The sequence below is a fragment of the Acanthochromis polyacanthus genome, chromosome 17 (assembly GCF_021347895.1).
Source record: "Acanthochromis polyacanthus isolate Apoly-LR-REF ecotype Palm Island chromosome 17, KAUST_Apoly_ChrSc, whole genome shotgun sequence".
Classification (NCBI taxonomy): domain Eukaryota; kingdom Metazoa; phylum Chordata; class Actinopteri; family Pomacentridae; genus Acanthochromis; species Acanthochromis polyacanthus.
The window spans coordinates 16233804-16258963 of NC_067129.1; the positions used below are offsets into that span (position 1 = coordinate 16233804).

Below are 25160 nucleotides of genomic sequence, written 5' to 3' on the forward strand. Positions count from 1 at the left end.
GTTCACTGTGACATTACATGAGTGTATGTGTGGTTTGACACCGTGATAAGGTCTGACATATATAACCAGACGTGATGCTCCAACTGCAGTATTAAAAAGAAGAATAATTAATTGATGTAATTAATCAATAATTAAATGATGAAATTTTATACAATCTTGCCTTTTTCTTTTACATTTTATTTTGGAATTTTGTGAAATAAAAACACTTAAATAAAATTACCAGTAAATTTCGTGCCACTACAACAACCTGTGACTTGACCTGCAAGACCTTTTGATATGAGGGTCCCTGTTCAAACACCATCCATCCATTATCTATACCGTTTAATCCTCCTTAGGGTCGCGGAGGGCTGTAGTCTATCCCAGCTGACTTAGGGTGATGACAGGACAGGTCACCGGTCCATCACAGGGCTACATATGCAGCAGCTCTCAGGTGAGTGAACATGCTGCAGGTAGCAGAGGTACATGGTTGTTGTCCATTACATGAATAGATATTGGACAAGGAATGGGAAATTCATCGTTTTCTGTTTCAGTAAAGGAAAATACGCGTAACAGCTGGCATGACTCACAAGCTTTCTGGCACATTTGGGGTAAAGTATTGCTGATTGGACCTTAAGGCTGTTGGAAAAGGCTTTCTGTCTGAAGAGAAAACATCTATTTAGATTATTTAGATCTATGTTGGTCTGAAAACAATCTGATTAAGGATTATAATTTGATGCACTGTGGTATCATTCTGTCTTCCCTTTGTGTACATATGTTCTGTTGCTGCCATAAATCCTAAGCTTGGATCCATCTGTACATAGTCAGTCCACTGTGAAATGGTCATGTGTCTTAGCCCACCCCAAGCGTTTGGCCTTGTTTCCCTTCCTTTACAGACAGAACTCTGCTACTCGTCACTGCTAGCCAGCCTTCTTTTGACAGGATTTGTGCAGACTGGAGTCTTGTGCTCTTCATTTTGCCAATTCTGTGTTGAAGTTTTTGTCTGTCTCTCGAAGCTAAATGTATTGATCTTCAGCTGGTGTCTGATCGTGCTTTGGATACAACTGATCCAGTTTCCACAAAGTGTTTTAGTGTGTCATCCGCTGCCCTCTTAGAAACTTTCAATCTTGCCGTGATTTGATGCTGAGAAAGCCTCTTTTCTTCAAATAACAATTTGGGCTTCTGACTCTTTCACTTAGTTCTGATGCCTTGTTTCCAAGTATCACAATGCTGCTTAGTGAGAAACTGGAATCTTGAGGCACAGCTGTAATTATAACAGACGAACAACGACAGCAGATTGATTTACTCAAACATGCCAGTGATGAGCAGATCAAATCTTCTTGAGTACTGTCTAAATGTGGAAACGATCTGACCTTTTGTGCAAAGAAATTAACATGGTCAATGTCACACATTTGCTTCAGTCTGATTGCTGACCTAGAAACAGTGTAGAATGTTAAATTTTCCTCCATTTTTACACATCTTCGCTTCTGTTGCTTTCAATGTGGTCTCAGGGTTTTGGACTCCACTGTACGTACAGTATAAAAATACTCGTCACATAAGAACAACTAGAGGAGCTTATTTGAAGCCTCGGCTCTCAACAAAACATTTTAAAGCACACGCGGTTCACCACTAAAGTCTTTACTTGTTTACCAAATTATAGCATTTGAAAGCTGCTGTTTAGTTGACATATTTAACCTTTCATTAAATGCGTGTGGCACGTCGACAATCAGAACCACGATATGTTCGTGTTTGTATAGTGAGTAATATAATGTGATACTTGCAATAGCAGTGGTGAAATCAAAGACCCAAAGTGAGACATCAGTGTTGAATGAAGGTAATTAAAGGAGTGTATTGGGTAAGGGTTTATTTAAACTGTTGGCTGGTCGGTCTTGCACATGTGATCAGGCTGAGTTGTTTTTTCTTTCTCACATGTTCTATAGAGACAATAAACTGAACAGTGTGTGGAAAATGTTAACATTAACATTCTTTTTTTTTAGCTTTGTATGTCTGCTATACTATTTTAGAGTAATATTTTTAATAGTCACTTCAGTTAAATTATTTCACAGCTTTAGTTACTGGCAGTGGTGTGTGTTGATCAGTGTGTTTATTCAAGTCCTGTACCTAAACGTAGGCTTAAAGTACTTTTAGTTTGCTAGGGTATTTTCCCATTTATGGTGCTTTATACTTCCACTCCACGAGATTAAGATGGATGTTTTACATGATAGATCACACAGCAAACTTTTAAAATAAACACATTGTTCAAGATGAATCATGTTTTTCCATCTTTCTGCTTTCTGATGTCTTACAAAAAGCAGTGTGTAGTCAAGGGCACATTTCAGATGTCAGTGAGTTAATAACAGCTTCACCAAATGTTGATTTTTTTCCCTCTAAATTTTTCATTTCGATAAATGTTCATATCTCTCTAAAAATCCAAGATTAGAAAAAAAAAGTTCAAAAACTGCAAGAAGATTTGTGCATCAGAAGTCTTCATTTATTTCATATCACATTAAGATGAGATAAAGTAAGTTAAACTTTACTGATTTCTCACTGGGGAAATTCATGTTACAGCAGATGGATGCAGATAAGGCATGAAAGAAGCACATGAACTACACAAGTACAACAGGACTAAAAATAAAGATATAACAAAAATAAAGACATCTGACAAAACCTCAGATTTATCTGCTGTCTCTGAAGGAAAACGGTTTATGAAACAGTTCAAACCAGCTCCACACACAGCAGCTACAACAGTAACAAGCTGCTGACACACTGATGCTTCACTATTGATAATCTAATGATGACTGTTATAGAAGATAATAAAACAAAACTGCACCTTTCAGAGTGGCCTTTTATTGTGGGCAGTCTAAGGCACACCTGTGCACTAATCATGGTGTCTAATCAGCATCTTGATATGGCACACCTGTGAGGTGGGATGGATTATCTCAGCAAAGGAGAAGTGCTCACTATCACAGATTTAGACAGATTTGTGAACAATATTTGAGAGAAATGGTGATATTGTGTATGTGGAAAAAGTTTTAGATCTTTGAGTTCATCTCATAAAAAATGGGAGCAAAAACAAAAGTGTTGCGTTTATATTTTTGTTGAGTCTATCTATCTATCTATCTATCTATCTATCTATCTATCTATCTATCTATCTATCCATCTATCCATCTATCACCATTTCCCCTTTCCCCCTGCAGCATGACACCTGCTGACCTAGGGGTGGCGCTGCAGCGTCTTCTGATCTCTTGGATTAATTTGGGGGTCAGAAGCGTCTCGGCGCTGCGTCGCTGTGATCAGCCCAGGCTCAGACCGGGATCTGATGATCAGATATATAACGGCCTTTGAAAGCATGACTCAGAGCAAAATGCTTGAGTCACGCTAACCGCGGCAAATCAGTGCTCAGTCCGTGCGTGGAGCCACATTTAGTGCTTTCATAACCTGTTGAACTTTGCATGGAGCAGAACCTTGTTAAAAATCTTTATTTATCGTTCGTCTGAATTCTATCTTTTTTTTTTTTTTTAATTTAGAGGTGTTATTTAAATCCACCCCCACACACGCAAACACACACACACACGCACACAGGCGCGCGCGCTCACATAACTTTATTTAGTATGTAGTCCAGTGGGCGGGGCCGAGCGCGTGGACGCACACTGGCTGCTCAGTCCTCCTCATTCAGCCTTCATGTCTGCGGACAGGAGCTGCTTTGATCCCTCTGATGAAGATGTAAAGTGTGAGGTGTGTGGGCTGGATCAGGATCTCCTCCTTTCAACAGGCTCAATCCCAAATTCATCGGGAATAATCGTTTGAAGGCAAGGCGGCAGCGCAGCTTGATTTCTGTGTAACTTTTTTGGAATGTAGGACGTCGCGGTTTTTTCTCTCTCCCCTTTCTGTTAAAGCCCACTTTCGCACCACATGCGCCCGTTTGGATCCGTGTGACCCTTATTCTGCAGAATAAGGTGAGTTTGCAGCTTTGGGTTGTCACAGAAAAATGTAGCGTCCCGGTTGTTGTAAATTTAGCTCAACAAACCTGAACGACTGGAAAATTACAAGGTCTGTAGGAAATAAAAGGGGATAACGAGCTCTTTTTTATACTTTGCAATTTCTCCAGGTCTTTTATTTGCTTACCTTGCTTCACAATATTTAAAGAAGGTGTTCAAAAATATTTTAAAAAATGTATTGTTTTCATTAGTGGATGGCATTTAGTTTCAGTTTCAAATTAGGTAATTTAGTGGAGAGGGGTGATCAAATTGTGCATTGTCACGTTTTAAATGACCAACATCTTGATCTGTATTCTTATATATGTAATAACACAGACCAAAATGCTTAAAAGAAAAAAGAGCAGAGGTACACACATGACATATTCAGTGAAATATTTTTTAAATGTACAACTTCCCATAATCTTACTACTTTTTAAAAAAAAGTAAACTAACTGACTTCAGTTCAGTTTTGATAGAAAAGCTGAAAACTTAAAAAAAAAATGTCATGACGAATAATACAGTTAATTACATTGTCAGGAGCACCATCTGGATTATCATACAGGCTGTGTTTTTTTAAGGTTAAAAGAGTAGACATGGTATACTGTTGGGAAATCTTGTGCCAATTAGCTTTTTTTTTTTTTTTTTTAAATTTCCTTTGGTTAAATATTGTGTGAAGCGACTCACTGAAGCTGGATCCCATGACTGATGTGTGAACAAGTATGTGTTGCTACCTGGAAACCTGCTTTTGGCTTGAAGCTGACAGCTTATAATATCTGAAATTTGGGACTTATCACAATTTCTTTGTGAGAAAGACACATAAATGTGGCTTAAATATAAAAGCACAAGACTGTTTGCACTATGAATGGACCTAACTGAGTGAGTTTGGTAAGAAAAGGCTCTTGTCTCACTTAAATGAGGTTTGATGATCATCTGGGTGCCTGATGCCAAGTTAATGGCAACTGTGTCACTTTGCTCTGAGTCCATGTTTGTAGTCGTAAAGAGGCAGGGTTTTGCATATCGTGCTCAGAAATGCCCTGTTGTCCTGCGTCTCCATCCGCTCATGTCGAGGCTTGAGCCATTTTGCCGGCTTGCTGCGTCAGAGCCTGGGTCGGCCCAGCAGACATGAATAGTGATGAGGATGTGTGCTGACAGCTGAGTGGGACAGGATGGGCTGCTCCATGACTGGCTGAACTGGGGTGTTCGCTGCGCCATATGCCCCTTTTTACATCATGCTGCTAAACATTTGGGCCAGCCTCATGACTCATGCTATCTTCGTCTCCCTTCAGCTATTTTTTTACCCATTTTTTTTCTCACTTCTGTTACTAAATAGGATGATCTGAATTTACATCATAAAAGGGTGTATCCCACTTTGGTGTAACAGAGGAAACGGAGGTTAGAGGTTGATTTTGATCCTTTTCTGTGCTGTAGCTGCTCAATAGTGACTCTAAAGGAACCCATTTCTGCCACATGCTCAAGTGATGTAAATCAGGGTCGGGAACTGAACAGTTTGAGAGTGAGCATGCACCATCTGTGTCAGTGGTGTGCTATCTGTGCAGTATGTTAACCCGCGCTCTCTCTTTCCTCTGGGTGTTTGACTCTGTTTTAACCCAGAAACTCAGCAGAACAGTTTGAGAGTGTCCGGTTGTGGAGGTTAACAGTTTGCAGTGCTGTTCGCCTGATACACAGACAGTAATGGGATGGGATGTGCACAGAAAAACGGAGAAACCCAACATATTGTCCTGGTGGCCCTCAGCAGTTGTGGCAGTTAGCGTAGATATGAAGGGTAAAGGTAAAGGTTTGACATTACAGGTCAAACAGCAAGCGTTCAGCTTCTTAACTGTGTGGACATTTTCCACAAATCTAATTTATCTTCTATTCTTGCCACTTACTACCTCATTAAGGATGCCACACTTATAATAATCTTTCATGATTAGCTTTGTGCTATCACAATCCCTTTGACAGTCAGAGATTTTTCCCCTTATCAGCCTTCTTCCTTGTGACATTTCCTTGCTTCATGTCTTTGTTTTTGTCTCGACTGCAGATTTATGTGCGAAGAATATGAGCTCACAACAGTGTATTTACCACTAAGAGGAAACTGAGCAAGAGGCCTTATGAAGAGCTCTTTGTGGTGCATAAATGTGATGATTGCTTTTAATTTTTTCTTCCTTTAGCACTGCTGCGTTTGGATTTTTGCTTCTCTTCTCTGAAACTATGCTGTGGTGAAGGTTAGTTAACTGATGACACACAGCCTCGTCTCTGATGTTACAGAGCATGTTGTGGGGAAAGTAGGTTACTGGGCCATGTCCTGCAAGCTTAAACTGAACGCTAGTCTGAATATTGCCAGAGCTGCTTAGTGTGACTGGGCATGCACAAATGGCGCAGGTCTGTACAACAGCAATGGGATCATTTCCACCTTCTGTCTCTTTAAGAAAACAGAGCGGTGCTCCACATAGGAGTGAATGTTGAATGTCCGACCCATGTTGATTCATCTGAAGCACACATGAAATGGAGTGAAGTCTGACAACAGGTTGGCCAACGTCACAGGTTGCATATGACTAAGCCCTGCTTAACTTAAACATCCGCCGTCTCATCCTTTTATGTATGAACAGCCCCATTTTTTTTTAGCATTTGTTGTGTTAATATTTACATTTTAGCGACTATTTGAAGAAACAAGTGGCAAAATGCAATACTGTCTGTAAGGAATTTTAGCTTGTTTCACAAAAACTGGATTCAGTGGTTGACTATACTTCTACTCGGTACTTGCTTCCTACAGCCATTAGGGGTGTTATTCACATGTAACTGTAAAAATAGGTTGTTGCTAGAGGTACGGACCCGTACCCGTAGCCTGTGGACTACGGATACGGCACTTGCCATTTGCCAGTCAGATACACGAGATCGTACGGGTCCGTATCTGTAGACACTACCGTAAAGATAGTCTACCTGGGTCATGGTCTGGCATGTCTTATCACAGCATTTTACTTCCTATAGCTTCATTTAAAAATTGCATACATAAAACTGCAGCTAGAAAACAAACAAAAAGAAATGTGAAACTTTTATCTGTCCACGTTGATGCCACAGAGATCAGCCATCCTGAACCCAACGAATACCAGAGGCTTAGAAAGAGAAGCAGCCAGAACAGTAAGTAGTAAAATATAAAAAGCCCAGAGAGAAGGCAAACAGGAAGTATGTCTATATCGGAGAAGTATTTAGACTATTAGTTATTTCCATCACGGCTAGACTTTGCATGCAGCTCAACAACCAATGACAAATGCTCCCCACGTTTCAAGTGTTTTAAATGCCCTCTGTCCTACAGAGAGGCATGTTTGCACCTAAAGTAAGATACTTTGTACCGCAACAGTTAAGATATGACATTTTGTGACATTGTAATAAACTTTGTTTAGCACAAACAGGGAGTGGACGCAAAAACAAGCACAGAAAATATAGTTTAAAAGAAAACATTATTCAGGCACTCTTGGAAAAGGAAATGAGTTGTATTTCAAGGCTTTATTATGTTGTCAAGGTCTTCATCATGGGAGAAATACAATTTTCAAACCAATATCTGCTTTGCTGAATTTGTGGCTATTTTATCACCTTCACGTCTCTCTATCTGGAGCATAAATCTGGCCCTAAATCCAAGTCATTAAAGTTACATTAACTGAAAAATTTTGTTGTTTATGTAGTCCGAGTGGAGTTAATAGTTTACTATTTGGCACCATTGTCTGTGGATTGCTCAGTGTAAAGTTTATTGGTCAGCTTTATTACAGTAGACCTTTAGTTTCTGATGTGGACAAAATGATTCTAGTCGTGCACAACAGTCCTGCTCAGCATTCAGCTCAGAGTTCAAAGTGAAGTCAAGGAGAACCAATTTTATTTAGGCTACAGTGTCAGTCATAACTTTTTTTTGAAGAATTTGTCATTATTTTTGACTATTTTCTGCATTTTAGAGTAATGCAGAGGAGATCAGATCATTTAAATAGCACTTTGGGATTTAAAAAAATCCAAAATGCTTTTTCTTCGCACATTCTTCATTCTGTCCACCAGCTTCATGAGGTTGTCACCTGGTTTTCCAGTGGTTTTGAAACACTTCATGCATATCCTGAACACTTGTTGCCTGCTTTTCTTCACCCTGCGATCCGACTCATTCCCAAACATGTCGGGATGGATGATTATGGAGGCCAAGTCTTCTGCATCACTCTGCTTCATGGTCAGACAGCTCCTACAGAGCCTGAAGGTGTCTGTTTTTGTTGTTCTTTTTGTCCCATTGAAAAGAAAACAATATTCCCACTAAGTGCAAACTAGATGAGATGGCGTGTCGCTGCAGAATGCTTGGGTAGCCATGCTGGTTAAATGTTGGCTTGAATTCCGGATAAATCATCAAGAAAAGCCCAACACACCATCACAGCTCCTCCTTCATGCTTCACAGTGGGAATAGATATCACCCATTCATCTTCAGTGTCCAACAAAAACACAGCAGTTTGAATCAGAAGTCAAAAGTTTCAATTTGTCAGAACAAAGTTCAAAGTTTAACTGGTCTGATGGTCATTCCTTGTGTTTCTTCTTCTGATTGGTCTGCCAGTAGTGGCTTTGCTTCGGCATGAATGCCTGATCCACACAGTTTCCTTCTCGAAACGGTTGATGTTGAGATATGCCTGCTACTTGAACTTTGGGAAGCATTGGTGTGGACTGTAATCTGAGGGGCTGTTAATAATTTCTGAGGCTGCTTACTCTAATGGACCTCTTCTGTGCAGCAAAGTTAGCTCATGATTTTCATTTCCTCCACTGGTGTCATTAGAAGCAGTTTTATCGTGTGGTTTAGATTGTTCTTGTGATTTCCAGACTGACTGACCTTTATGTCTTAAAGAGACGTTGGAATGTCATTTTATGTTTACTTCATTGAACAATTTCCCCCGTAAATTGGATTGTTACGGTTGTTGAATAAGGCTATTTGTTTCACTACCTCGACTTAGCACGGATGATCGTCTCAAATGCACTTTTTTGCCTCTATTGAAAGAGACAGTCGAAAGAAGGCAAGAAATTAATGTGACAAATTAGATTAAAAGTTCATGAAAAAAGCCATTCTAGGGGCCGACCTCATGAAGCTGTATCAGGACATTGCAGATAGTGTGCAAAGCTGTCAACAAGCCAAATAATGGCTGCTTTGGATGAATATTTTACCTTGTTTCGGCTTTTTTCTCATTACATAATTCCATTCGTGTTATTTCTGATGCCTTCAATCTTGTCCTACAATCTAGAAAATGGTCAAAATAAAAAAAACCTTCTCCAAAGTTTTGACTGGCGTTATGTAGCTGTAAAACCTGTACACCATGCAGCACAGCTCTATTCTTACACCCTGGAATGAGGAACAAGAATTAAATATAATCTGTGAGTGCTAATAAGATCACTAAAAAGGCTGGTATTAAATTTTCTATCGGTGTTTTAGTATCATGTGTCTGTCATTTGAATGAGTCTTATGATATTACCAAAATGCTAGAAAAAGTATGAACAAGTTCCTAATAAAGTAAATCCCTGATGTTATTTAGGACTGTTACTAACTCTCAGTTTACATCTAGATATCTTTTTATGTAATAATCAGCATACTTGTGCATAAAATGACTGAAATGATTCACTGATATTCTCAAAATCTTGCCTTAATCAGATGCTGTTTCATATATTTTTTGAACTCATGACCCAGTGCAACATTAGCATCAGTTTAGCCTGAAGCTGACCACTTATTCTCAACAGTGAGGCCAACTTGTAGACCATATATTTACAGCACACAACAGATTTTATTACACTTCTGTGCAATATAACTAAAAAATGAACTGATTCAAAATGTTTTCACTTCTAAATAATTCTATTATTTTCAGGTTTATGAGTTGAATATTTTCCGTAATCAACAATCAAAAACAAATAATTTAGAAAGATTCTACCAAGAGTACAGGCCCTGAAGTAGAAACTCAATGCAACAAAAGTGCCTGTGATGACTGACACGCAAATTATAAAAAATGCAATAATCAAAACGCATAAAGCAAACAGCAGCACCAATAGCCAGAGCCACAGTGACTGTCCTCTAAAAATGACAGTACACTATTTGCATAATCTGACTCTTAAAAAAAGGAAGAGTATGTGCTTCAAGCTTGTCATAGGAGCTATCAGTGGAAATCTGAGTTTCTCTTCAAGCTCAGACAGTGTGACGTACATTGCATAATTTCAGCCTCTATGGACAGCGTCCAAGACAAACACCCTTGTCCTCTCTTTGGCACAAAACTGCAAGATGAAACTTTGTTAAACTACAAGAAAAAAAGGTGATAAATGTTTAGAGCACATTTTTGGTCATATCAGAAAAAAATAAATATGATATATAATGTAAAATTACTTGGCTCGCATGGAGTTCAGCATGTTTGATGTCAGTCTGCCTCAGACTAGGACAGTGAATGCATCGTCCTGACAGTGAAGAACGACGGTGGGAGTCTGGCGATATGTGGCTGCATGGGTGCAAAGGTATCGGGGAGATGACATTTATAGCTGGCACTGTAAATACCTCTGGATATAATAAAATACTAACTAACAAGATGGCTCCCAGTGTGTTGAAGCTTGGCAGAAGAGGAATATTCCAGCATGATAACGATCCAAAGCACCCTGCCAAAATCACACAAGAGTTTCTCAAGAGTAGAAAAGAGATAACTCTGACCTATCCAAGTATGTCGCCTGACCTGAATCCAACAGAACACCTTTGGTTTGCATTTATGAGAATGGTAGAGCAGCACAACCTATCCAGCAAAGAGCAGCAGCAAATGTCTCAAAAAATTGCAGAATATCTGTTCATAAATTTGGTATCTTTCATCCCGAGGAGGATTGAGTTTTTCTTCAAAAAATAAATGAGGACATACAAGTGTGGACAAGTATTCTTGAGAATCACAGATTTGAGTCTAGGTCATGAAAGGTATACTGACTTTTCTTGCACTGAGTGTCAACTGTGAAGTATGTATTTTCAATAGAATATATCTAAACTGTTCATTTTAAATTTTACTCTAGAGCAAATACCCCACTGTTCAAGTTAGAAGCAAGGTGATAAAAATCTGAATCATTTTGCATTCAGGTGATATTGCGCTCACTTCAGCTGTCTACTGTAAGTGTTGCTATAACCCTCTCCAACACTGTGGTGAAGTCATTTTGATTCTCACACAAAGACATTTCAGAAAACAATCCCCCCCAATCTTTTGCGTGCTATATTTGGACTCACGCCAAAAGTCTGGTGTGAACATTTACCTTGTTTATTGCTACAGGGCTGTTTCTTCTCTGCTGCAGGCAGAAGTCTCCGCTTAATATGACAAGAGGAAAGAAAATATATACCTCTTAAAAGAAATTTAAATGCGCAATGAAATGGACAACACAATAATATTAATCCACAAGGCACTTGTGACAAAGCCTACACGCACCACTTAACGAAGATTTCCTTATTTCATAACACATTTTCATCGATTTTTAACTATAACATATCTGTGTGGCTGACCTATATACACTGATCAGTCACAACATTAAAAGTACTGGCAGGTGAAAGCACGACTAAAACCCCAAAGTGTTGACCCGGCCTCCAAACTCCCCAGGTCCCAGTCTGATTAAGCATCTATGGGATGGCCTGCAACCTGCAGAGGTCTCGTGTTCACTGAGCTAAATATAGGCCCTAGATGATTTGAACTAATGCTACATGAGCATTTCTGTTTTACTACTGAATGTGTCCGTATGTTCTGGTATAGCAATAAAACTAATAACAAATAAAGTTTCTGCTGATATTTCATGGACCGTTTTCATATCCATCTGTAAACCGACAACATTTACAAACGAGATTCTGTGATAATCAGCCTTGTTCTGTGTAAATGTCAAATCCAGTCCTGTCATCCATAGTGCATACTGTTACTGATTTTTTTTGAACAGTTAATGAATCCCCTGTGATGACAGAAGTGGTTTTGTCGGAGCCGTAAGAGAAGCGAGACACAGGCTGAGTGTTACCATCAAACAGGGACATTTTCTTTTTCCATTCCTTACATGTCAGGTCGATGCCCGCCTCCGTAAACTTTGCTTCATTTAGCCACTGGAACTATGTTGCACATGACTCTTGAGACTATGACTGGTATTCATATCACCCTCTTTAACCTTGTTACTATGACAGACAAAATGTTCAGCTCCGGTTATATAACTGCCTCCACAGACGTCATCATCCTTCGCTGCTGTCGCTGATCTCTTGCTCCGAAGCACACACTGATTGTCCTCCGTAGCTTCAGGCTCAGATTCATTGGTGCATGATTAAGATATTTATCCTTTTTTTCCCCCGAACATATTTATTTAAAAAGAGCTCATTCTTCTTGTTCTAGAGATGATTCTTTTTCAAATGGATATATTTATTTGAAAAGGGTCCCTTCTTGTGGCATTAGGAATATTTGCGGCATGAAATTAGTGACATTACCCGAGATAAACATCTGAACGTTATGCTTCAGACCTTCTCAGTGACACTGCAGTAATACATGAGGGTCTCTTTTGAGCAGAATGGACACTGCTGACCTGGAATCTTCTGAGTGGCTTTTATGCTAGTTCTCATCACTCAAAGGGGTGAAGATCAACACAAAAGAGGCTCTTCTAGTTACAGGTGAATTAATTCAGCAGCCATTATTTAAGTGCTAGACTGTCTGCTGCACTGTGATTTATTTTTTCTTTCTGTCTGTGGATAAATGCGTTTTGTGTCTGTGTGTGTGTTATATAGCTCATTTACAGGACTCGAGGTTCAGCTTTTATCTTCCTTTCTCAACAGAAGGTTACTTTCAGGAATTGGGTGTGGCTACACTTTGTGTTTCAGATGAAAAAAAAAAAAATTTGCCTTCACAATATGTGTGGGCCCGGCCCAGTGTGTGTGACCTAGATGTGATTCAGATCTTTAGTTCAGGGTGTTGGCTCAGTGTGCATTACAATGCTGTTTGTTTTTGGGGAGTCAAACACACAACAAGATCATGGCAGGTCTGACGTTGAAATGAAAGCAGCACTCCCAGACGGATCTCTGTTCCCTCTGACGTTCAGCAAGCCATCTGAAATCTGTGATGTCAAGAGGCAGAACCTCCTTACAGACACTGAGCTGGAGAGTTCAAAGACCTCTGTGGCACTTGAGATTTATTCTCAGGTTGGACCCATCAGCAGGGACCTTTAGTCCTATTATTCCTACTACTAACAAATAATGACTTTGTTCAGAATAGACCTATAAAAAACTGTTGCTTTACAAACAGGGCAGAAAAGAAAAGAAGGATTCTCAGGAAGAACAGTGCAAACCCTGTAGAAGATTTTCAAAAATAAATTAGTACAAAAACACCGGTTGAAATAATAAAATGCCACACCAAGAAAGGGAAGGAGCAAGTGAAATTAAAAGAAAATGGAGGGTAAAACTGTGAACACAAGGCTAAAAATGACAGTAATAGTAGTAACAGTAAATAAGTAAAATAAATGTAGATAAGTAAAAAGTAAAAGAGAATAAAATGAACAGTAATAAGATTAGAAATAGATATTACATACAAGCAAGCCTAAAAACATGACCTTTAAGAAGCGATTTAATACTATAACTGTGACCTGGAGGCGAGTACAGCACACAGGTTTCCCATTTCTGTGATTTATATTCAGCATCTATTGCAGCATTTTCAACTTTTCGTCAATATGCTATGAATCTCATTAGAGCACAAACAAATATGTGATACTTACTGCAGGGGAATTTTGTCCCTCCATCAAATGGGAGTTCAGAGGAGAGGGTCTCTTTCACTGGAGCTGGCGGTGATTTCGGGTTTGCTCAAGGACACTTCAGCTGAGTGTATGAATCATGAGGTATTATCGCAGCAAAGCATAATTTCTGCACTCACTACGCCACAGTGCTTCCCTTGATGCGAGCTGTTGTCCTCAGTAATGTGTGCACACAATTCCGCAGATATTGTGGCCACTTAAAGGATCTAAACTTGCCGTATTGTGTTGTATTTTAATCAAGCGTGAAGTGAAAAAAAAACTACTCGGCGGGATTATTTTTCTTCAGAGTAGCAACGATCCAGTCATTAAAAATGTAAACGCTATTAACACACTTTCTCTGCCTGGCATCTGTTGTGATTATGTGTAAACTCATTTTTTCCTCTGTAAAACAGGCCCTCAGGTGGATGAAAGGTTCCATCTGTAGCTGCTTTGGCACCCATTAGTTCAAACTTAAACGTTGATTACCGTAAAACACATGAAACATTAATGTGTGGCTGTCAGTGACGGCGACAAATGCTCTATCAATCTGGGAATGAAAAATGTCTACAATCAGCTTTTGGTTCCTGTGAATTTAAAATGAGACAAAATGGATTTTTTTTGGCCATATAGTGCAATTCAGTATTCTGACTGAGTGTTTGTTTACCTGTTTCCTCAAGGAGATCTTTTCATTACGAGCTGCTGAACCTAACGGGAGAGATTTGTGCGCTCTCGGGAGGCTCAGGAAGGTTTGGAAACAAGGAAGGCAGCATTTCATAACAAGGAAAATGAAACAGCAATAGATAGGAATTTTAGACATAAGGTCATTTTTTCCATGGACTGCTTGCGAAAGGCTATTCAAGTTCACTTCAGAGTCTGTCTGCAACACAGAGGCTCGGTTTGCGTTTCTTGCTGATGAATTCACCACCACGACGTTATCGGCTCAAAACGTCTCTTTCGGGGGCATTGTGGAAGAATCGCTGCTCATCCACTGCCGGAAATTTAATCAAAGATGTAACCTACGGTCTGAGCTTGAGACAGCGGTGAAAAGAAAGAGCTGCATTGCCCTTTCCACCCGTGCCCTAGAATTGTGACCCACATATTTGCTCACACACTGCCTTAGGTAATTGCATCTTTTTCCCGAGCAGCAGCAGCAGCAGACAATAACAGGCCTGGAATAATTTGGTGATTCATTTGGAATTGTTGAAAGAATATAATTATGAGGAAATTTGAGAGTGGATCTACCTGGTGAAAGGATGTTTGTTTTATAGGTCTGCTTTCTCATTCAGAGGATGCGACCACCCACAGAGTCTGGGCCGTGTGGTGAATGTGTAATTACAAGGCAGTTTTCGGGTGAACTGTCGAGGAAAAAGTAAACACAGAATAAGTGAAGGAGACCGGTTTAAAGTGTGCACTTAGACTGAGTGGGGCTGTGCACTGTAATGATGATAACTAATCAGTTATTATAGATCACCATTCATGTATTGCATTAAACATCCACAACCTCCAATCTGCACTGCTAGTTAATTAAGATAAAATGTGTAAATGCCTGATAGTGAAAGCCAGCAAATGATATTTCAGCTGTGTTTTTCAATGAGCTGATTATTCAACAGGTGCTTTAACAGGTGCGGTTATGAAAAGCAGGTCAAAAGGCCATGTGTTTTTGTGTTGTTTTCCTGTGCACAGCAGGTGAGGATGTGCTAAACTGCATTGTGACAGGATTGTCCAGTGACAGAGAGTGTAAGGGTTCAGCTGTTGCCCGGGGGAGGATTAGTGGGAAGCTGCTGCTCGGTTGAGACGGACAATGCTTTGTGGGAAAGAACTGCTGAGGAAGGGGCATAATGATTTGCTTCTTTACTGACTGCTGCTTCTTTTTTCTCTCCATCGGGTGGTCAGTGGAAGAAAATGCCATTTTGGGGTGAGAATGTCCCAGACAGACCCTTCTGTGTTTTATTTTTCTCTCCCATAATTTCCATATTCTGCTGTTGGATAAAGTCTGGAGTATAAGTCTGTGGTCTTCTATCTATACTGAATTACATGGTGCAAAATGCCCTTGACCCGAACACTGTGTAACTCAGAGTGGACTAAAGAAGAGTTATGTAGACATAAGAGACCTTTACTTATTATAAGAATGGATATTACAGGAAGAACATCCATTGTGGATGTGATGTCTGTCTGGATGAAGCAACACAAGCAATGTCAGTTCTGCAAAAACACAATCAGCATAATTATCTAAAATGTATTTTCTTTTTAACTGGTAACATTTGCAAAAGCCTTTACATTGTCTGCTGTAATTTAAATAAACAGTAAATGATTGTGATGATTGGAGCCCAGTATCACGTAAACATGTATTTCAGCTGTTACGTGTACAGAGCGAGTTGAAATGGTTATGAGGAGGAATCAAAGCATACAGCCAGAAAGGTTGCTTGCCACTTTATTAATATTCAACAGGCTAACAAATGGGTTTCTGAGCTATAGATGAATAATCTCCTGAACCTGAAGAAAATGGAAACCAGCAGCTTGATGGACATAGCTGCCTTGGTTGGGGGAAAGTAGACACCGCGCATTGTAACCATGGGAACACAGAGTGAACAGCAGTGCCACAGTCTAATTAATGACAGTTAGTGCTTCAGCGGAGGACCATGATGACATCACCAATACCAGCACCACAGATGCAGCTCGAGGCAATATGGCTTTATGTCTGAGTGATTATACAAATAATCCACTTTCTCACCGGTGGAAGTGCGAGCAGCCTGGACAAAAGGTGCAGGATGTAAAGGACGTAACAATGAGCATTTATGATGTAGAGACGCCTGCTTATGAGTACGAAATGTCATCTCATTATCCAATAGCATGACCTACATAAAAGAGCGGAACTAATCTCCATGTAGGCGGATGGTGAATAATGCAGTAAAATGTGGGGGATCTTTATAAATCTTAGATGTTTCACACTTGTTGGTTGCTGTCTGGCAAAGCAACAATTTACTTCAGAATAATTCTATATCATCAGTCTGGTATTGTTTACTTTCTCATCATTGTGTTGGTTCTGTGTTGTGTATTTAAGCTGTTTTGGGGACGAGTTGATGCCACAGATTTATGGAAAGTGTTCATTTAACCCTCCTGTTAGGTTCATTTTTCAGAAACTGTTTAATTATCCAGTCGTGTCAGAAACCAAAAAAAATCCAATAAACATTGTTTGTATCTTTTTCACTCCATTACTAATCATTTTGATTAATATTTAGAGTAGTTCTTTACCTCACTGAGAGGTAAAGAACACCAGTTCAGTGAGGGTAATCCACTCATTTTTCATTAAAAAATGCATATTAAAATGTTTTTTTAATGTACACCGGAAAGACCTATGTATAAAATACAACGGTTTTACTTGACATTGACTTTTAAAAAAAAATTCCCATTTTGAGTTTTTTCTTTTCATGAAGTTAATAAATTAACACAGGACACCTCTTCTGCTCAGGGTGCAACTATGTGAAATGAACCATTTTCATTTTTATATGTTGATTACATTTGTTAAGCCAAACAGAGGAAATGTCATCCCAAAAAATGCTTTAAACTATTTTTTTTAAACTTTAAAATGAATCAATCTGACCCACAACACAACAGGAGGGTTAATGGAAAGTCTATCATTAGTTGACTTGTTAGCTGTATTGTCGTGCAGCAAGTGTCAGCTTGTTCTGCATTCATAAATGTCAGTAAGGTGCAGCATTTTGATGAGTCCACCGCCATTGAAAAAGAAGCTGCACGTTGGCTGTGCTGTGCTCTGACCTAATCTTCCACAATGACGCATTGAACAGTGTTAATGTTCACCATGGCAACCACCATGGCTTATCGTGTTAGCATGCTACCACTTAGTGCTGTTGTGACAATTTGAAATTTGATCTGATGATTCTCCATTGAAGTCATTTTTAGCTCATGCACATGTAACTATTACAATTTATTGAACGTCGGCTCAACATTTTCAGGTTTATTTTAGAACATGCTTTCATGCTTCCATGTTCAAAAGGGGATGCTGTTTCCTCTTTTGTACATTGCTGTAGCACCTCTTCCAACATTCTGCCTGAAGTTGCATCGCTTTTACCTCCTGTCTCCTAAAGGCCCCCTCCTAAAAAACTCAGTCTGCTCTGATTGGTCAGCTGGTCAACTGAGGGAAAGTTAGCTACACATCATAACAATAGATTGTATATAAAAGATAGATTTTCAGGGTCTGAAAAATGACGTCAATTCAGAAGTGGCTTCACCAGCATTCTTTCTAGCAGCCAGCAGGGGGCAGTTCTTGTGGTTGTAAAATGAAGTTGGATTGTGTTAAAGTCTATGAGAAAATGACTCTACTTCTCACTTGATTTGTTACCTTAGTAAACATTTTTCTAGTTAGTTTATGGTTCCATTCACTTGTTTAAAGCCTCCTGCATATAGTGATTTTGTAAATTATGGTCTCATTTGATGGTGATAAATGGTTTGGGGTGTGGCTGTTCTCTACCATTTGGGAGTGTTCTCGAGTCTGATCCATCCTTCACTCGTCATGTTTGGTTTCAAAGGAAAAAGACGGTAACGGCCAAATGTTAAACAGGAGGCTTGAAGACAAAAGTAAATAAACCAGTTGGTGATGTCAAAGTTGCTGCGTCAATCTTTTATATTCACTCAGTGACGATAACTGTGAGTATAAGCCGAGAGACGTAGTCCTGCAGATTAGATAATGGGGAACTGTGAGGAAGTAGCTCATTTTCTGGTTGACGCTGTGCCAAACTAGCCACCAGCAGGCGTTATACAAATATAACGTAGATAAACAAGGAAAAAGCCTGTACCTACTAATGATGCATGTCTGTTCTGTAAAGAGCAGTGTTTTTCATGCTAGAGAATTACTCCCTTCAGTGTGTGATTTGAACTTTTAAAGTTTACAGACCTTCTACATGCACAGCTTTTTCCTTTAACTTACTAAAGGAAAAGGAAAACCCAAAAAGCATAATATGGGCTCTTTAAGATGCTTGACTGGGAATCAGGACCAAATGTGAACCAAAGCGGTGGACAGTCAAACTGACCCAACACTTACGTTTAAACTACCCCACTGAACATGTGGGCTGATCACACCACGAGTGGCTGCAGTAGAATGGAGCGTCCCATTCTTGCTAAATAACAGTCTTCAGATTTGCTCTTTTTGGCCCAAAGAAAATGATTTGTCAGATACAGAAACTACTTTGAAGGGCCACATTTGAGAGTCTTTGTCCTGTAAAACATTCATGTGAGAACTTCACAACTCATCAGGCCATTGAAGAACTTCAGTGTCCGCTGCAGCATTCCAAGTATTTTGCATACACCATTGGAGCTTTAAGAAATTGACATTGATAAGGAATGAAGAACTATTAATAGACAAAGCAAGCATGTTACTTTGTCGAATCCAATGAAAGCGGATGACTATTCGAAAGTAGCACTTTGGTCAGAAAAAGCTGCAATCAATATCTTCAGATAATTTGCCAATCTTGTACCTGTAGTACTCTTTGGAGTAAAGCAATCTCAGACTAGACAGATAAGTAAATATGAGTGTACTCTGTGCAGTTTGACGTCAGTTGCATGATTTGTTCGATTTGACTGAAGGTCACAGTTTTTAGACGTTTATCACTCATCCTCTCATGAAGCTTCCATGCTTCTCTGTGGTCTAATTATAGGCTGCTTTTTTATATTGAGCGTTCCTGCATGACGTTTTCATGGCATCTTTTCTTTTTTTTAATTTTTGGTTGCCATGTCTGTTTCTATCAAATGTACTGCATAAGAAAACTGTATCATGACCACATTTCAAGCCGTTTAAGTACTTTCATATCTACTTGTGGTTTTCAAGGTCTGATAGCAACTCAAGCAGAGTGAGATGTTGTTATCTGAATTCTTCATGCATCTTTACATTTGATAAAGCTACGTTCAAAAGACTGTTTGTCATTATTAATCTGGCTTTGCAGCTGAGTTTTATGGGTTTGTTTTTCTACTGTGTTCTTTTTTTATGGGGCTTATGGTTATCAAATCTCAAAGGAACATACTTCAGTGTTGTAGTAATTTTGTGATTGTGACTAAAGCATAAAAAAATCCACCAGGATCTATAATAATCTAAACATAATGTATTTTAACCCTCGTGTCATCCTGCGGGTCAAAATTGACCCGTTTTAAAGTTTGAAAATGTGGAAAAGAAAAATATTTTCACCGTGAAACTTCTGATGTCCACATTTTCAACATTTTTGGGAAAACATTTTTTGGTGGAAAAAAAAGAAATATTAAAAATGTTTCTTTAGGAAATTCACATAAAAATCAACCAAAATCCAGCGAATTGCACTGGATTTTGGTTGATTTTTATGTGAATGTTTTATGTGAATGTTCTTAAAGAAAATATTAAAAGTTTTACTGATATATATGTAATCACTTTAGATATTTTGGGGATTTTTTTGGAAGATCTTTACTAATTTTTTGAAAATATTTACAAGAATTTTCTTGCCAAATTTGGGGGATTTTTTCTAAATAAAACTTTAAAGGGAAATTTTTAAGGAATTATTGGAATTTTCTTCCTGAAGGTTTTACAAATTTTCAGAAATTTGGGGAATTGTTTTGCTGAATTTTTTTTTTTTTTTTTTTTTGGGGGGGGGGGGGGGGGGGGTTGACAAGGAAACAATATTTTTTGGTGCCTATAAATGAGGACAACAGGCGGCTTACTGTCATCATTTTGTGTGTGTTAGCTGTAATTAATTGCACTAAGAAAATTCTGTTTCCATTCAAATCAGACTGCTTTTGGCAGGTTTATAGCCTTTGTCTATTCACTATGATGGTGACATCCTTCCAGGTGATGCTAGGTGAATAATTTTGTCTTCTGTCTTGGCTTACTCTGGCAGACAATACAGTCTGCAGTGTCTTTGTCTGAGTTTATTCACCACAACCATTTAATTTCTAGTGTTAGTTTTTTTAGCCTGCAGTCGCTTCCTAACAATAGCTTCTTCAGGGCACATTAACAATATATCACGCCTGTCGCGCGTTCTTCTATTATTGTTGTTGTTTTCGTACCATTAAGTAGTCACTCAACTTTTTCTCTTGGCTGGCTGCAAAGTGCCAAAGTGCAAGCAGCCTGATGAGGTGCCCTGTCTGTACAGCGACCTGATCAGCTACATTTCAACAGCAACCATAAGTTGCTATAGTTACTGAAGAAGTCTTTAGTGCAGTTTGGCTTTGCTCAACATGGTTTTGTCATCTACCTGACTTTCAGATGTTTCAGACATGAGAGAAACTAGAACAACCAGTGTGATCACACTGTGGGAGTTCGTCACAGAAAGGGCCAGCGGTGAATGAATGTGAATTGAATGTGGCCACTGCAGTAGGGGGCCTCGGTGGTGCATTGTGGGCTTGCTGTGTTTGGTCTGGCTGAACTATAACAAGCTTGAAAGTTTCAACCAGTGTAGAGCAGTGGAACAAAGATTCTGACTCTGATTTGGTGTACTGTTATTTTGTCTATAAAATCCAAACTAATTCCTAGTTAACTTTTACTTCCTTATAAGAAGCATATTTTGGTTCTTTGCAGGGTTTTTCCTGGCTCAGAATAGGCCTTTGAGGGGGCGATTATGCACAACAGAAGGCATGATCAGTCCACGTACAGTAAAGGCAACGAGTTTGTGTGTCTTGGTTGACAGAAATCTTTTCATTTTCTTGTTATTTTTGGCAATGTGAGAAGTAAAAATGTTAATAATAGTTGAGGAAATGATCCCACAGTGAAAAAGACGGAGTTAAAAATGGATTTGCTATCTTAATTCTCAATTTTTGGCTGGCCAAGACATCTTTGGGGTGCAAAAGTTCCACTATGATGATAAACAGTGTTCCACACCAGTTGATCAGCTATTACTTTCTATATAAAGGTGATGGAAAAAGCTAGTGTGACAGACTGTGTGTGAAAGTTTTAAACTCTGTACATGTTATGTGAGCAGTGGTGACACAGCTATTCAAGTTAGTTAGCTCCGATTAAAAAGCAAGGTAATGCTATAACCTATAAGGTATGCTATAAGGTAAATGCTATAACCTTGGTACAGGTGGGGCTTTCACAAAGAGTTGGTTGCATGCAAAGATTGCTCCCTTGGTGGAGTTGGTATAAGTCACTGAAAGACTGGACAGACTGGCTGTGACTTTCTGGCTTCGTGTCTTAAAAGCTGGTGAATATGGCATCACACTGGTACCACATCATAAGCCAGATCACTCATCAAAATCTGGATTATTACAACAGCTGCAGTCTGAATCAGCTGTGGGGAAAATGTGACTCATTACATTAAGAGGGGTCATTGAGACAAGCGGTCTGCGGATCCAGCTCGGCCTCAGCTGTGTGTCTCAAGTTCACGGACATCTGGAGAGAAATTCTGATCATCGCATAATAAGGACCGGCAGAGCTAGACGCAGCCATTTGGTTGGCTTTGATTTGAAACCACGTGTTCACTGACAGTTTCTTTTCTGTCTGGTCTGAAACAAATTTTCTTTTGTGAGCTCAGCTATCTGGATAATAAAAATCAGTCTGTAAAAGTAATCCTGGGAAAAGCTGTTACACATAATGCAGGGGCCCAAAAGTACAGAACATAAAAGAGTATTTTTGTCCACATCCAGCTTAGATTGTACTGTACACACCTATTGAATATTTCATTATGCTGCATCCTATAAAAGTCATGGTGCTTTTATTGCACTTCCTTGAAGGGAACAGAAATAATTCAGCCTCTGAAAGGTTTTGCTGAAATTGTGCAAAATGTGAGTTGATAACTGCAGACGAACACTCTCCATTATGATCAGCTCCATTTGTCTAATTGGGAACATGCACTTAAGGCTTTCTGATGTGACAGATAAACTTATCAAAGCAGTTGACTCTCATGTGCTCTGGACTGTTCACTCATATGACAAATGGCCTTCATCACAAGACCACCTATCTTTGGGGAAAACATATATGAACCACAACATCCTGTAATAAAAGGAAAGGAGGATGTGAAATGAAAGCACCAATGTAAGAGCTGTAAAACTGTCACATAACAAAGTAATAAGGCTTTGTGTAAATATCAAAGACTACGGAAGATGTGCTGACGTCTTGTCAGAAGTTTTCAGACATAACACAATACACCAGAGGGAAAGATTCTTCAGCTGCGATTATAATTTTCAGATGACTTCATAGGAGAGAAAAAGATCCCAGACTGTTGTCACACTGCCATGTTAGCATTAATGTTTAACTCAGAGCACTGCAGACATTAGAAGGGAGAGAGTTAAAGAAGCCTGACTAGAAATCTATGAGAGAATTTTGTAACGCCTGAGGTAGCTCTTGTATAATACATGACCCACCCTTTACTCCAAACAGCCACACGTCAGTTTTGTAACAGTCTGACTTGAAAACGTCAATGATGTTGGTGCGCTGACAAGAGTGCAGTGTCATGATATTGTGTGCATGTGCAGTGGAAGTACAACCAAGCAGCAACCTCTGGACCTGGAAAATGAACAGTAGTTCCCTCAATGGCCACTTGAGGCTGGTTCCAAAAGGGCATCATTTCCTATAGACTTGAAATGGCAAACTTTCAAGCATAAATAAACATGTAGACAGCCTGGTACAAAACTGTTTTGGTCTGTAAGGCTAACTTTCCTGTTCGTGACGACTGTAATGGATGCACATTTTACATCACTCACCTGTTTACATTGTACGGAGGCTTAAAATTACACTTAATTAATCGCTTGAGTTAAGACGGTCCGTGACACCGAGATGTTTGCATGGCTCGAATCAGCTCCATTCATTCTAAATCTCTTACTCAGTGGTGTAGTCTAGTTTTTTCTAGTGGGTATACTCCGGCCTCATAAACCAAAGCCAGGTCAGGTTCTCATATATGTGCGCGTACACTCACACGTGGTCACGCGCTCACACACACACACGCACACACACACAGCAACAGCAGCTCCTTTATTTCAAACAACCAATTAGATACTGATAGACATTACAGCATCAGCAGCTCCTCCTCCTGCCATCAGGTAGAGCTGATGTTTCCTCTTCATCATGGGCAGAGTTTTGTTCATTATTTTGTGCAAAAAAGTTTTATTGAAATATTAACAAAGTAAAATGCCTGTTTTTGTAACAAAGCAAATGCACAAAATGAGTCAATTATAAGGCTTCTCATAAAAACACTGAATGAAAAAGTTTGTCAAAACACAAATGATTCATATTTGTCAGGTTAGGCCTAAAATATGAGGCTACAAACAATCATAAATTAGGAGCCGTTTGGGAGCCGAAACAGCCGGCTTTTCTTTCTCTGTCCCTCACCTCTCAACTGTTTTTTGAAGGCAGAGCTGCGATGCAATGTAGCGACGTCATTGGCTGAGTAGCATCACGTGGGATGCCTGAACTCATACATAATTGGTCTGTGCGTTTCTGAGCTGATAGACCAATGATAAACACTGGAAAGCTGCACCGGTAAAATAGAAGCGATCTGTCAAATTTACACCCGTATAGACGGCGTCTAGGTCCGGATCCGGACGGCAGTCCGCCTTTTAGTGAGCCCTGTTCTCAGCCAGACACCTTCTGACGTCCATACAACTTCACCGCTTCCTGACACAGAGAAGACGAATTTACGAACGGGGAAAGCGAACGTTATGTCAAAAAACATATTGATACATATGTTTGCACATTTTTAAGTGGTTATATGAAAATTCGGGACCTTTTCTAGTGGGTATAAGGCGTATACCTGCGTGTTTACACCCCTGGGTATACGTATCTTTGCGCTTTTTAATGGGTATACGGAAATTCGGACCTTCTCTAGTGAGTATACGGCGTATACCTGCGTATCACGTAGACTACACCACTGTCTTTACTCATTTTGGAGAAGGCATTGAGCTTTAAAAAATGGTTATCTATCTTTATTCAAAGTCCCTGTGGGGGAAATGCTTTTTAAAAGTCAATTTGGGGCAAATTTTAAACTTTTAAAGAATTTTTAAAACTCATATTTGACTGGTGATTCTATACATGGAGTTTTTATGCCCTAGTGTCCATTTAAATAGCACTTATGGCCCTAGTCTTGTCAGCCTGAAAGTGTCCGGGGCCATTAATATAGCTGTGAAGTGTCTGTGTGTGTGTGTTGGGTGGACTTGCCAATAAAGAATTAAGTTAAATCTTGGCCAATGTAAAAGTTTCCGCATCTAAGTTACACACCTACGTTTTTGCGGCACTGTGCTACATGCTTGGCAGTTCTTTAGTTCATGAATGCAGCTCCATGTTCGATCTACTGTGCATGTATTGACCAGTCTTCCCAGCGCACACGACTAGAAACTAGTGTAATAAGTGTTTGTGGTGCACGTCCGCAAGGGAGTTTAATAAGGCTTACAGAGATGGCAGCATTTGTGTAGACTCGTAGTCTTCAATTCACTGATAAACTGCTTACTAAAAGAGGAAAATGAGCAAAGAAATAAAAAACAGAAAGG

The 25160-nt window shown here is 39.4% G+C and overlaps 1 protein-coding gene across 2 annotated transcripts in view; it reads left to right on the plus strand.

Annotated features, from left to right (window-relative positions):
* Window positions 1-3625: 3625 nt before the first annotated feature.
* Window positions 3626-25160, plus strand: part of npas2 (neuronal PAS domain protein 2) — a 60370-nt gene continuing 38835 nt past the window's right edge. Inside the window, exon 1 of one of the 2 annotated variants that reach the window (XM_022217070.2) lies at window positions 3626-3932. The gene's annotated coding sequence lies outside the window, so the exon portion shown is untranslated. The remainder of the gene's footprint in view (window positions 3933-25160) is intronic. The other variant, XM_022217068.2, reaches the window with a different exon arrangement.